The 10,520-nt window shown below is 35.2% G+C and overlaps 1 pseudogene; it reads left to right on the top strand.

The window, feature by feature from the left end:
- Positions 1-7,202: 7,202 nt before the first annotated feature.
- On the top strand, positions 7,203-7,295 carry LOC113457777 (annotated as a pseudogene).
- The last annotated feature ends 3,225 nt before the right edge of the window (positions 7,296-10,520 follow it).

Genomic DNA, 10,520 nt, shown 5'->3' with positions numbered 1-10,520 from the left:
ATACTCATATACATAAATGTTTAAAATTTAAAAAGAAAAATCCTGGGAAGAAGCTAAAAGTACATATGTATGAAATACATATATAAAGGTGATGCTAAATTAATTGTAATTTCTAGCCCACATCCTTTACATATGTACTTTATTGCATGATAATATTTAAATTAAATTTATCAAGTTTAGGTCCTTATCCTATATCTCTCCAGAATGGTCACTTGGTTATCAACAATAGTTCCTAAACCATGTTCTAGAGAAATACGTAGTTTTAAAATATTTGTTCTGAGGTCATTAATGTATTTTATGACTCAAATTTGAAAAGTTACTCTCATAGATTTATTTTTCCCTCTGAGGACCAGTAGAAACAGAAACTAAAGCTACCATTTGAACCGAGTTACTCCTGGTCCACATATTGAAATATAATACAAGCTAATATGACTTAGTTTGGATTTTCATCAGCACAGGTGGTGCATGGGCTGCCACTCTGGGTTATTTTGGAGCAAAGTACCTTTTAGATCATGTGATGTGACATCAGGCATTGTTCCTGGAATTTTCAAATTTTATGAGGAACTTATTCTTCAATATAAACTGCTTAAGAGTAGAAAGAATCAAAGATCCAATGGTTTAGTTTACTAAGGGGAAAGTTATTAATCAGCAAAAAAAAGTTTCATTATTCAATCACCCTTTTAAAAGAATATGCTGACTTTTATAAACTTATTGGTTGGGATGTCTTTAAATGAAAACTAAATACCACCTCAGCTGATAGAATTTAACTAGAAGTAACAGGCTGCTCATCGGGAAATACCCTTCTCTAATATTAGTAAATGAAATCTAGGGCAAGGACAAATATAACATGCTAGAACAGGCTGTGCCAATCACACAAAATGCAGGAGGTCCCTCCTGCGAATAGTTAAGTTGTGAAATATTTCTATTGTTAGAAAATCCCAAAGCTTTCTTTGAGCTGTTAGCTGTATAAATAGGATGTAGAATTCTGGGTTTTGCTTTTTCCACAGAAACTGGGAAAGGGGGATCTGCTGAATGTGAGCGAGCAGCAGAGAGAGTTGAATGAGAAACATAACTCAAGACCTGAAGCCTTATACATTTAAAAATGTGGCGTGTCAAGGGGCAAAGTAAACAGGGCACAGCCAATGCACATGTCATTAGCCTAGTCGTTATAGAAGTCAGTCCTGGGGTCCTTGGAAAATTCGAAGTAGAACTCACAACCCAAGTGTACCTCTCCTGGGGTCCTAAGTCAACATTCTACGGAGATACGGGTGCACTGGTGTTTGTTACTGCATTATTTGCAACAGTGAAGTCATGAAGTTTATATCAATAGATGACTAGATAGAGAGAATTTCACATGTGCATAATGTAGTCTTGGTCAACCATAAAAAATAATATATGGATGCTACTGGTAATTATTTTATTAAATGAAAGAAGCAAGACTCGAAAAGACAAATATATTTTCTCTCGTATATAGGTCCTAGATTTTTTAAACAAACATGAAATCACAACCATATACTATATATATTATATAAATACGTAATAGTATATATGTATGGAATATTACTAATCTTCAAAAAACTATGACCTTATGAAATTCATAAGTGGATGGAACTAAAATAATTATTCTGTGTGATATCCCAGACCCAGAAAGACAAACGCCATATATACTCCCTAGTAAGCAGATATTATGGGTAAAGTATAAGATAACCAGCCTACAGTCCACAGCCCCAGACAGGCTAGATATCAAGGTGGGCTCAAAAAAAAAAAGCTGCATGGATTTCCCTGGGAACGGGAAGTAGGAGAGTTCTCTGGGTAAACAGGGGACAGGGGTTGGGAGGTGGGATGGAGTATGGGAAAATGAGGGATCAGTTTGGGCACAGGAGGAAGGTTAGGGGCAGGGTGGAGGGAGAGAGCAATGAAAGAGATTTCTTGATGTGAGGGAATTTCTAGGTTCGGAGAAACCTGGTGCCAGGAAAACTCCCAGGCATCCACAAGGACGACTCCAGCTAAGACTCCTAGCAATATTGGAGAGGGTTCTTGAACTGGCAATCTACTGTAATCAGTTTGGTGACTACCCTAATTGCCATCAGTTAGTGTTGATCCAGTAATTGGTGGAAGCAGATGCAGAGATACAGCCAGGCTTATCTTAAGTTCGATTGAATAAAGAGAGGAGGGATTGTATGAGCAATGGGGATCAAGGTTATGACAGGGAAACCCACAGAGTTCATGGGAACTCTGGACCATCAGCTACGGAGCCTTCATGGACAGGCCTTAGACCACTGCTTGTGTCTAACAGTTGCATAGCTTGGTTTATTCGTGGGACTAAGAGTCGAACACTTAGTTGACTTTTGGGAAGTTGTTCCCCTTGTTGGATTACTTTGCCCAGACTTGATGCCGGGGGAAGAGCTTGGTCCTACCTCAACTTGATGAGCCATGTGTTGTGAATTATACTCCTTTCTGAATGGAGATGGGAGGAGGAGTGGGTGGGGAGGGGAATGGGGGGGGATGGAACAGGAAGAGAAGAGGGCTGGAAGCTCTTGTGGTATGTAAAATATATGAAAAAATTTTAATAACAAAAAGAAAAAAGTAAACTGTGTGCACGTGTGTGTTAGTAGGCCCTTTTTCATGACAAAATATTTAGGACAAACAAATTAAGATTCATGGCTGGTGTTTATTATATAGCATGACTCTTCTGTACTTTATTTTTGTATTACCAAAGAAGTACTTGTAAATATTTTTGTGAATAATAAGCATAATTTTTAATCATTGAGTTCTGGGTTTGGGCTTGTAGTTTTCGCATGAAATTGTTTTTGTTTTGTGAGACTATTTGTCATTCTTATAATTATTTATATATTAGAAATAAGTACCTAATTATACACTTCTAAAAGAGAGATATTAGTTGGGAAATGCCAGGTTTCAAATGTCAAAATTACTAGATTATAAATTGCTTAACAGTTAAAAATTTGCATACTCCACCTATTTAGGTTGGTTAGGTTTGCCAAATACAAAACCTGACATAAGCCACCACAACTGAAGTAAAGAAATTTATAACTTAATTGACAAATAACTTCAACTTATATGATTTATTTTTTTCTACTTTATCATTCCAACACATTTTATCTTTTGCAATGTTCTTTTCAAGATGCTATTGATTTGATTTGGACACTGTTTAGTTTTTTTTCTTTATTTAAAGTTTTATGTGAATAAAAACATAGAAAATATGATTTTGTGCCTTTTTTCTTTAGCTCACTATATCTGTATAATTCATGTAGCACATATGAATAATTTCTTCAGTTTATCAACTAACTTATAGCCACAATAATCTTTCAACCTTTAAAATTAACATTTACATATTTTTATATTTTTAATAAAGCTGCTAAATAGTTAATTATAGCTTTTATTGAGTGCATGTGTTTGTCTTTAGCTGTAAGGAGTGGCATCATCGGGCATGTTATTAAACTTTAGAAAATTGCCAACCTCCCACAGCAATGGCAAACATTCCTACTAACATTGTGCTAGAGTTACTTGTCTGTTAAAAGTTTATTCAAATTTTCATAGATGTCTTCTATTGGTTTATTTGTTATTAATATTCTGTATTGAACTGTTATTTTTGCATTTTAATTTTATTTTATGTGCATTAAACGTTACCTGCATGCTTGTCTGTGTATGGCGTGCTTGGCTGGTATTTAAGGATTCCAGGAAAGAATATCAGATCTCTTAGACCTGAAGTTACTGATGCTTGTGAGCCGCCATGTAGATGCTGGGAATTGAATATGGGACATCTAAAAGATCAGCCAGTGCTCCTGACCAAAAAGTCATCCCTCCAGCCACTGGTGATATTTGTTTTATTTTAATATAATTTTAATTATTCTTTGGGAATTGCATGCCATGCACCCTGATCTCACTCAGTTTCCAGTCCCTTCATATCTGCCCTTCATCCTTGTAACACACACCTTTAACCTCAGTAACCACACTAGTCGCCATAGAAACCAGGTGTACCAAGATGGCAGAAGACCCACCAACAGAGTATTCAAAACAGAAGATGAAGTATTTGCATGTACATATTTATTTCCTGTGTGTGTGTTTGTCTGCATTTTATAATCATACAATATACATAGACTTGGAGTTTATGAAGGCAGGCATGCTATTTTTTTGTTCTCAGTAATAGTTGAATAATAAAACAATATTTGAATAATAAAATTCTAACACTTAATATTTAAAATTGCAGTTAAAATAATAGTTTTGAAATGAAGATATAATTTGGATATCAACTCAGAAAACCTTCATCTTACAGAAGACAATAATAAATAAATATTTATTTATTTATTGACTCTAATTTCATTTCTGTAGCTGAGATTTCCCTAAAGGCAGATATCTACTGTTGTAAGGAGGAGGCCGCTAGTCAGTTCCTGGCCACTTAGCCCCAAAATGACCACACAGACACTTTATTAATTAAATCACTTCTTTAATAAATAAAGCAAGACAAATGTTAGAAAACTTTAAAATTCCCAGTTAATGAGTGTCAATTCTAACAACCTGACCTTTTCACTTTAATTTCATTAATTTTTATTTTAGTTTTGCTAACTACATCCTAAGAGGAAAGCAATTGAATTCCTGTTGATGTTCTAAATATATCCTGATGAACTGAATATGGCTAAGTGGTATTTGAAGACATATTTCAAATGATATTTATATTTGCTAAATGTCATTTGATAGCAGACAATTTGTTGAGAGAATGAACAGACAAGCCTAGGGGATAGTAGATATCTGTCTCTAAGGAAGTCTCAGCTACAGGAATGAAATTAGAGAGTCAACTGTGATGTTAATTGAAAGTGAAGAGACAAGAGGATGTTTTGATGAGTGAGGTTACTGAGTATGTGGGATCTCCTTTCTATGCTGTGATTACCATTAATGAATAAAGAAACTGGCTTGGTCTATTGCATGGGAGAAGGAAGGCAGAGTCAGAGAGAAGCCATAGAGCTGCTACTGGAGACAGAAGCTGGGAATTCTACCCGGTAAGCCACAGCCATGTGGAGATACACAGATTACTAAAAATGGGTTAAATTCAGATGTAAGTGTTAGCCAATAAGAAGTTAGAGCTAATGGGCCAAGCAGTGATTTAATTAATAGAGTGTCTGTGTGATCATTTTGGGGCTAAGTGGCCAGGAACCGACTAGCGCCCTCCTCCTTACAACAGTAGATATCTGCCTTTAGGGAAGTCTCAGCTACAGGAATGGAATTAGAGAGTCAAACTGTGATTTTAATTGAAAGTGAAGAATCAAGGGGATGTTTTGATAAGTCATGTTACTGAGTAAGATGGAGCAAAACTGTCAGCTTTGCTTTAGTCTCATCACTACATTTGTTGCAATGTTTCAGGCTGTATTCAAAGTCAATGTAGATTAAGAGAAACAATATGGTGAATACGGCTACCTGGATATTTTGGGATATTAAGTATATCTTAATATATTTTTTTCTCAAAACATTGGATGTGGGAATTCTCTGGTACTTTCAGTTAAAATATGTGCATACATTATATGAAGATGTTCCTACAATTTAACATCATTTTAACTTGCTGTAATTGTTGTATTTTGCATTTAACCACACCAGATTTTGAAAATTACTCATTCTGAATAGAAGCCGATGTGAGGTCTCTAAAGTGCATTTTGTGCTAAGTATGAGACTGACAACATATAAATTGATTCATTCTATCTCAGTTGCTTAAAAATCTCTTTTTCAAAATTGTTGAGTTGTCTCCCATCAAATAAGAAAGGACAATGGTGAAGGAAAGAAATATAAAGGAAGGAAGAAAGGAAGGATATTAGCATTCAAGTACACTTGCTGGAACATCAATGCAAACTGGTAGATACTTAGTAACCATGTGGGGATTAATATTTTAGCGTGTGTTGCTTATGAACTTCTCTGCTTTATGGACAAGAAATGAAGATATTTATAGCTTGAGTACTGAGGCAAGATTTACATCACAGGGTTACACAAAAGCCACTGGTTTCTCTCATTGTTAATATGGTTGACCACTTTCTTCACCTCATTTCTCAATCATCTGAATTTTATTTCTCTAATTACACACAAACACACAATATTGGCTTATTCATAGAGTTCCATGTTGGATTAAAAACTTCACATCACTTAAACATATTTCTTGAAATGTACTTTAGTACATCAATTATTCTACTATATTAGAGCATTGGGAATTTGAGGGTCACTGAACCTTAAAATAATGTATTGACATTTGTGCATGTAGATTTTACTTGAGCTTCTGATCCTAAAGCAAGAAACTTATTAATTGGAGTGAAATCTCTGATTCCATCAATTTCATAATTAGCTTACGTATTCTATTTCAGGCTACTTGACCCTTTGTGACAATTGCTGTTGAATGAGCACCATACTTTTCTGGGTCATGCTCTGTGTATTTTTTAAAACTCTGTGAGAGGACAGCATGAAGGTAGAACCACTATGAAATAAAAGATAAGAAGTGGATTTGCCAAAGTTGAATAAAGAGAAGACTGTAGTTGGGAGATAAAATTTAATATGTTGAGTTATAGTTACTCATCCATACAAATATCACTCCCTTTTCTCTCTTCTGTAATATAGAAAGTTAACAAACACAGCTCAGAACATCATACTGCTCCACAGAGTGATCAAAGAAAAATGCTTCTATGGTATTCAACAGTGGCATCTGGTATCTCTTCAATTCTTTGTCCAAGATTAGCTAAATAAATTTGGTGGTCTAGCATAATGGGATAATATGTATCTTTCCAATGAAAACATCATTGAAAACTTTTAAAATGTTATAAAAGAAAAAAACTGATATATGTTGTCTAAGTGATTACATAAAATGCATGTCAGAACAACTTTCTCTGATATTGTACTCAATATTTATTATTAGTAAAGTTTCTATCATATATTTCCATTTTTTTTACACATCAACTTCCTTATTGAAAAGCCAGCCTCAGTTTAAGGAAGTTGCATATTTTGAGAAATGTAGTGGTATTTAATGTATTTTAATAAATAAGCTTGCCTAAACATCAGAGAGTAAAACAGCCCCACTGGTCAGCCTTTGGTAACACACACCTTTAACCTCGGTAACCACACTAGTCGCCATAGAAACCAGGTGGTGCATGCCTTTAATCCCAATGGTAAATGGCTTTAATCCTAACCCTAGAGAGTATTACAAAATGGGATGAGTGCTCGCTTCGGCAGCACATATGATACAGAGAAGATTAGCATGACCCCTGCGCAAGGATGACAGGCAAATTCGTGACGTCTTCCATATTTAAAAAAAAAATGGGAGGAGACATTCTCAGGCTTATTCTGAGGTTTCCTGGAGGCAGGATCACCATTTTCAGATTGAGGTTGAGGTAAGAGCTAGTGGCTGTCTGTTTTCCTTTCTTGACTTTTAGGTTGAACCCCAATTTCTCTGAGTTTTTATTATTCATGCTCATTTGTCGCCCAAATTTTGGGGCATTAATTTACTAAAAAGCCATTTGCCTGAGGCTTTAATAAATACAATACCTTATTTTCACAAAGGTAGTTTTTACTAGTTATTTTTTTTCTTGGTAGAGTATATTCTTTTGTATGTCTCATAGTTTGTGATTGCTAAAACTAGTTGTTTTAAGCATGTTCTTATGAATTTAGAAAGCAGGTATTATAAGATGTTTTGTTGCTGCTGTGTCAGATTTTGTTTATTGAATGGTGTTCTTTAATCAAGCAAGTTTTATTAGCTGTGGTCACTGCTCCCTCTACTTGATTATTGTGGTCAGATAATCATTAGAGAGTTCCTTTTTTTTTTTTTTTATAAAAAAATTCCTTAAACCAATGAACGCTCCAGCTGTAGTCAAGTGGTTGTTCTCTATGTTGAAAATACTTTCAATATTTCAATGGTTTCTATATTTATGCTGAGTGAGGGCTAGTCTGGTAAACGTCATGGAAGTATTATTGTTTTACAGCTTTGCTTCCTATGTATTTGGTATATATAAGAAGAAAATAACTACTTTGGGAGAGCTTCAGTAATGAGCCTGGATACTAACTTTTTATAAACACAATTGGACAGAAACAGAAATCCATGAATTTGTATCATATTGAAGGAAAGTGTGCTAGACTAAAATCACACACAAATTATTCATTTTGGGGTATGTATATTATAACTGATAAATAGTTGAAAAATATCAATTTTTTTATCTTTTGCTTTAAATATTCATGGTATTCGCTCCAATACATCCAAATTATATTTCTCTTATTGATGGCAATTGATTTTGTTACACTGGGGATGCAACAGGATTGAAAATAATAACATTCAGGTTCTAATGCCTAAAATTTTATTTTAAGTTAAAAGAATAGCTTGAAAGGTTGGCTTTGAAAGGAAGAAAAATATTAAATTCTCCAAATAACTCATGTAAAGTTACTTCTTCAAAAAATAATTGTGGATTTTTTCCACAAATGTAGAGCTCAATAGAAATCAATAAAAAAATTGTGGAAAACTCATATCATAGTTTTTATTTTTCAAGTGCAGAGTAGATCCCTCAGTGGCAGTAGAAGTATTACACATAGAAAAAAAGAGGAAATAAGAAAACTACACTGTAAATTTTTTTTAATTGTTAGCAACCAAAGCAAAAGGATAGAGAAATATAATTATGTATCATGGTATTTTTTCCATCTCCAATTTAATCTTATACCTAAAACATGGATGGAGAGGCAATCTTAAAAATATTTTTAAGAAATGTAAAATCTAAACATAACAAATATTTTGACTTGTTTTCTAGAATTTCTGGATGTGATGGCTTGAGTATCTGTTTTTTGAAATACTCAGTATCAAGAGTGTTTTTCATCAGCACTATTTGTGTAGACATAATGCGATAAATATGCATTCATTTGTAAGCATAATCAAGTGAGGGGTTAGATTGAGTTTTGATTCCATGAAACATGTTTTCTTTCCTGTTTAATACTGATTGATCCTAGACATTATATTTTCCCCAAAGATGGAGATTGCAAGTTTGTCTGACAACTTGGCTAGAAGTGTTTGCTAAAGTATAATAGGTACAGGAGACAAGATCAGCCTCTTAACATCAAATCAGAAACCTTGAGGTAGGACATATTCTTCATGATTGCTATATTACCATAGATAGATGATCTCAACAGACCAGCCAGAGGAATTTATTGATTAATCCTTCTCAAATAAAGTAGAAGAAGTTTAGGCAGGGTTGTTCTAGCTGCAGCTTTCTGCAGGAAGAGTTGGTAATTATACTGGTTGTATTTCAGCTGCCCAGACCAGACAGCAGATCATCTTATAAAACCATATATTATATACGGGAGAACATAGAAAATATGGCCTAACACACAAACTGCTGTTTTTCTGTTGCCACTATGAGAACAAAGTAAACCTTTATCACAGACAGACTGTATTTGAGGGAAAGAGACAAATATCAGGGATCATGTACACAGAGAAGCTGTTATTTGAAGAATGACTACATCATCCCTGATAATGACTTGAACACTGAGTAAACTAAAGGGTCAACCTTAAACCGTAATAACCAGAACACTGCAGGGCATGGTGATGCTGGTGTTTGTATAATTTGTATCAATGGCTCTCTGAAACAGAGCAAAAGTGCTAATGGGTGAAATGCCCAAGTGGCTTTAGAGAATGAAAGGTGACGTGTCAACAATTCATCAATGTAATAGGATTAAACTTGTCATGTGATTGCGCAGGGCAACGAAGGCAAAGGAATAGAATGGGAGCAATGCTGCATGACGACGCAATGGAGTTGGTGCAGAGGTGAAAAGAGCCAAGTTGATTCCACAAACAGCTCAGTGTATCCTGCCTCTTTCAGAGGTGCACACTTGGTACAACTTTAACAAACACACCTTTAGGTTATGCTATTGAATTACACTTATCAAAAGGGAAGCTCCCTAAAAGAATGGCCCAATGTTTGACTGTGGGTCTCTGCATCTGTTTACTTCAGTCCTTGATAAAGTCTCTCTGATGACCACAGGTGTAGCATGATGAATAAAGTCCCAGAGATAGATATTCAATCTGAAGTCAGAAAAGCATAACAGCCAGGCTCTGGTTCTGACCTTTACCTCAGTCCAAAATGGCAATCCTGTCTCCAGGAATTCTCAGAATGAGACTCACTGAGAGCTGTCTCCTCCTGTCTTACATTTCTCTTTAGGGTTTGGAATTAAAGGTGAGCAACACTACTGCCCGTTTTCTATGGCAAACTAGTGGGGCTAGTGGATTAAAGGTGTTTCACAACTGAGGCTGAACAATGGAGCTGTTTTACTCTCTGATGTTCAGGCAAGCTTTATTTATTAAAATACAAATGAAACATAACTACACATTGGGCCAGACACCAATCTATGAGTATTGCAGAATATTTTTAAGATATTAATACATTGAGCTGGGCGGTGGTGGCGCACGCCTTTAATCACAGCACTCGGGAGGCAGAGGCAGGCAGATCTCTGGGAGTTCGAGGCCAGCCTGGTCTACAAGAGCTAGTTCCAGGACAGGC

The sequence above is a fragment of the Microtus ochrogaster genome, linkage group LG5 (genome assembly GCF_000317375.1).
Source record: "Microtus ochrogaster isolate Prairie Vole_2 linkage group LG5, MicOch1.0, whole genome shotgun sequence".
Taxonomy (NCBI): domain Eukaryota; kingdom Metazoa; phylum Chordata; class Mammalia; order Rodentia; family Cricetidae; genus Microtus; species Microtus ochrogaster.
The sequence above is the reverse complement of the archived record's forward strand: the minus strand, read 5'-3'. Positions and strand labels throughout refer to the sequence as shown.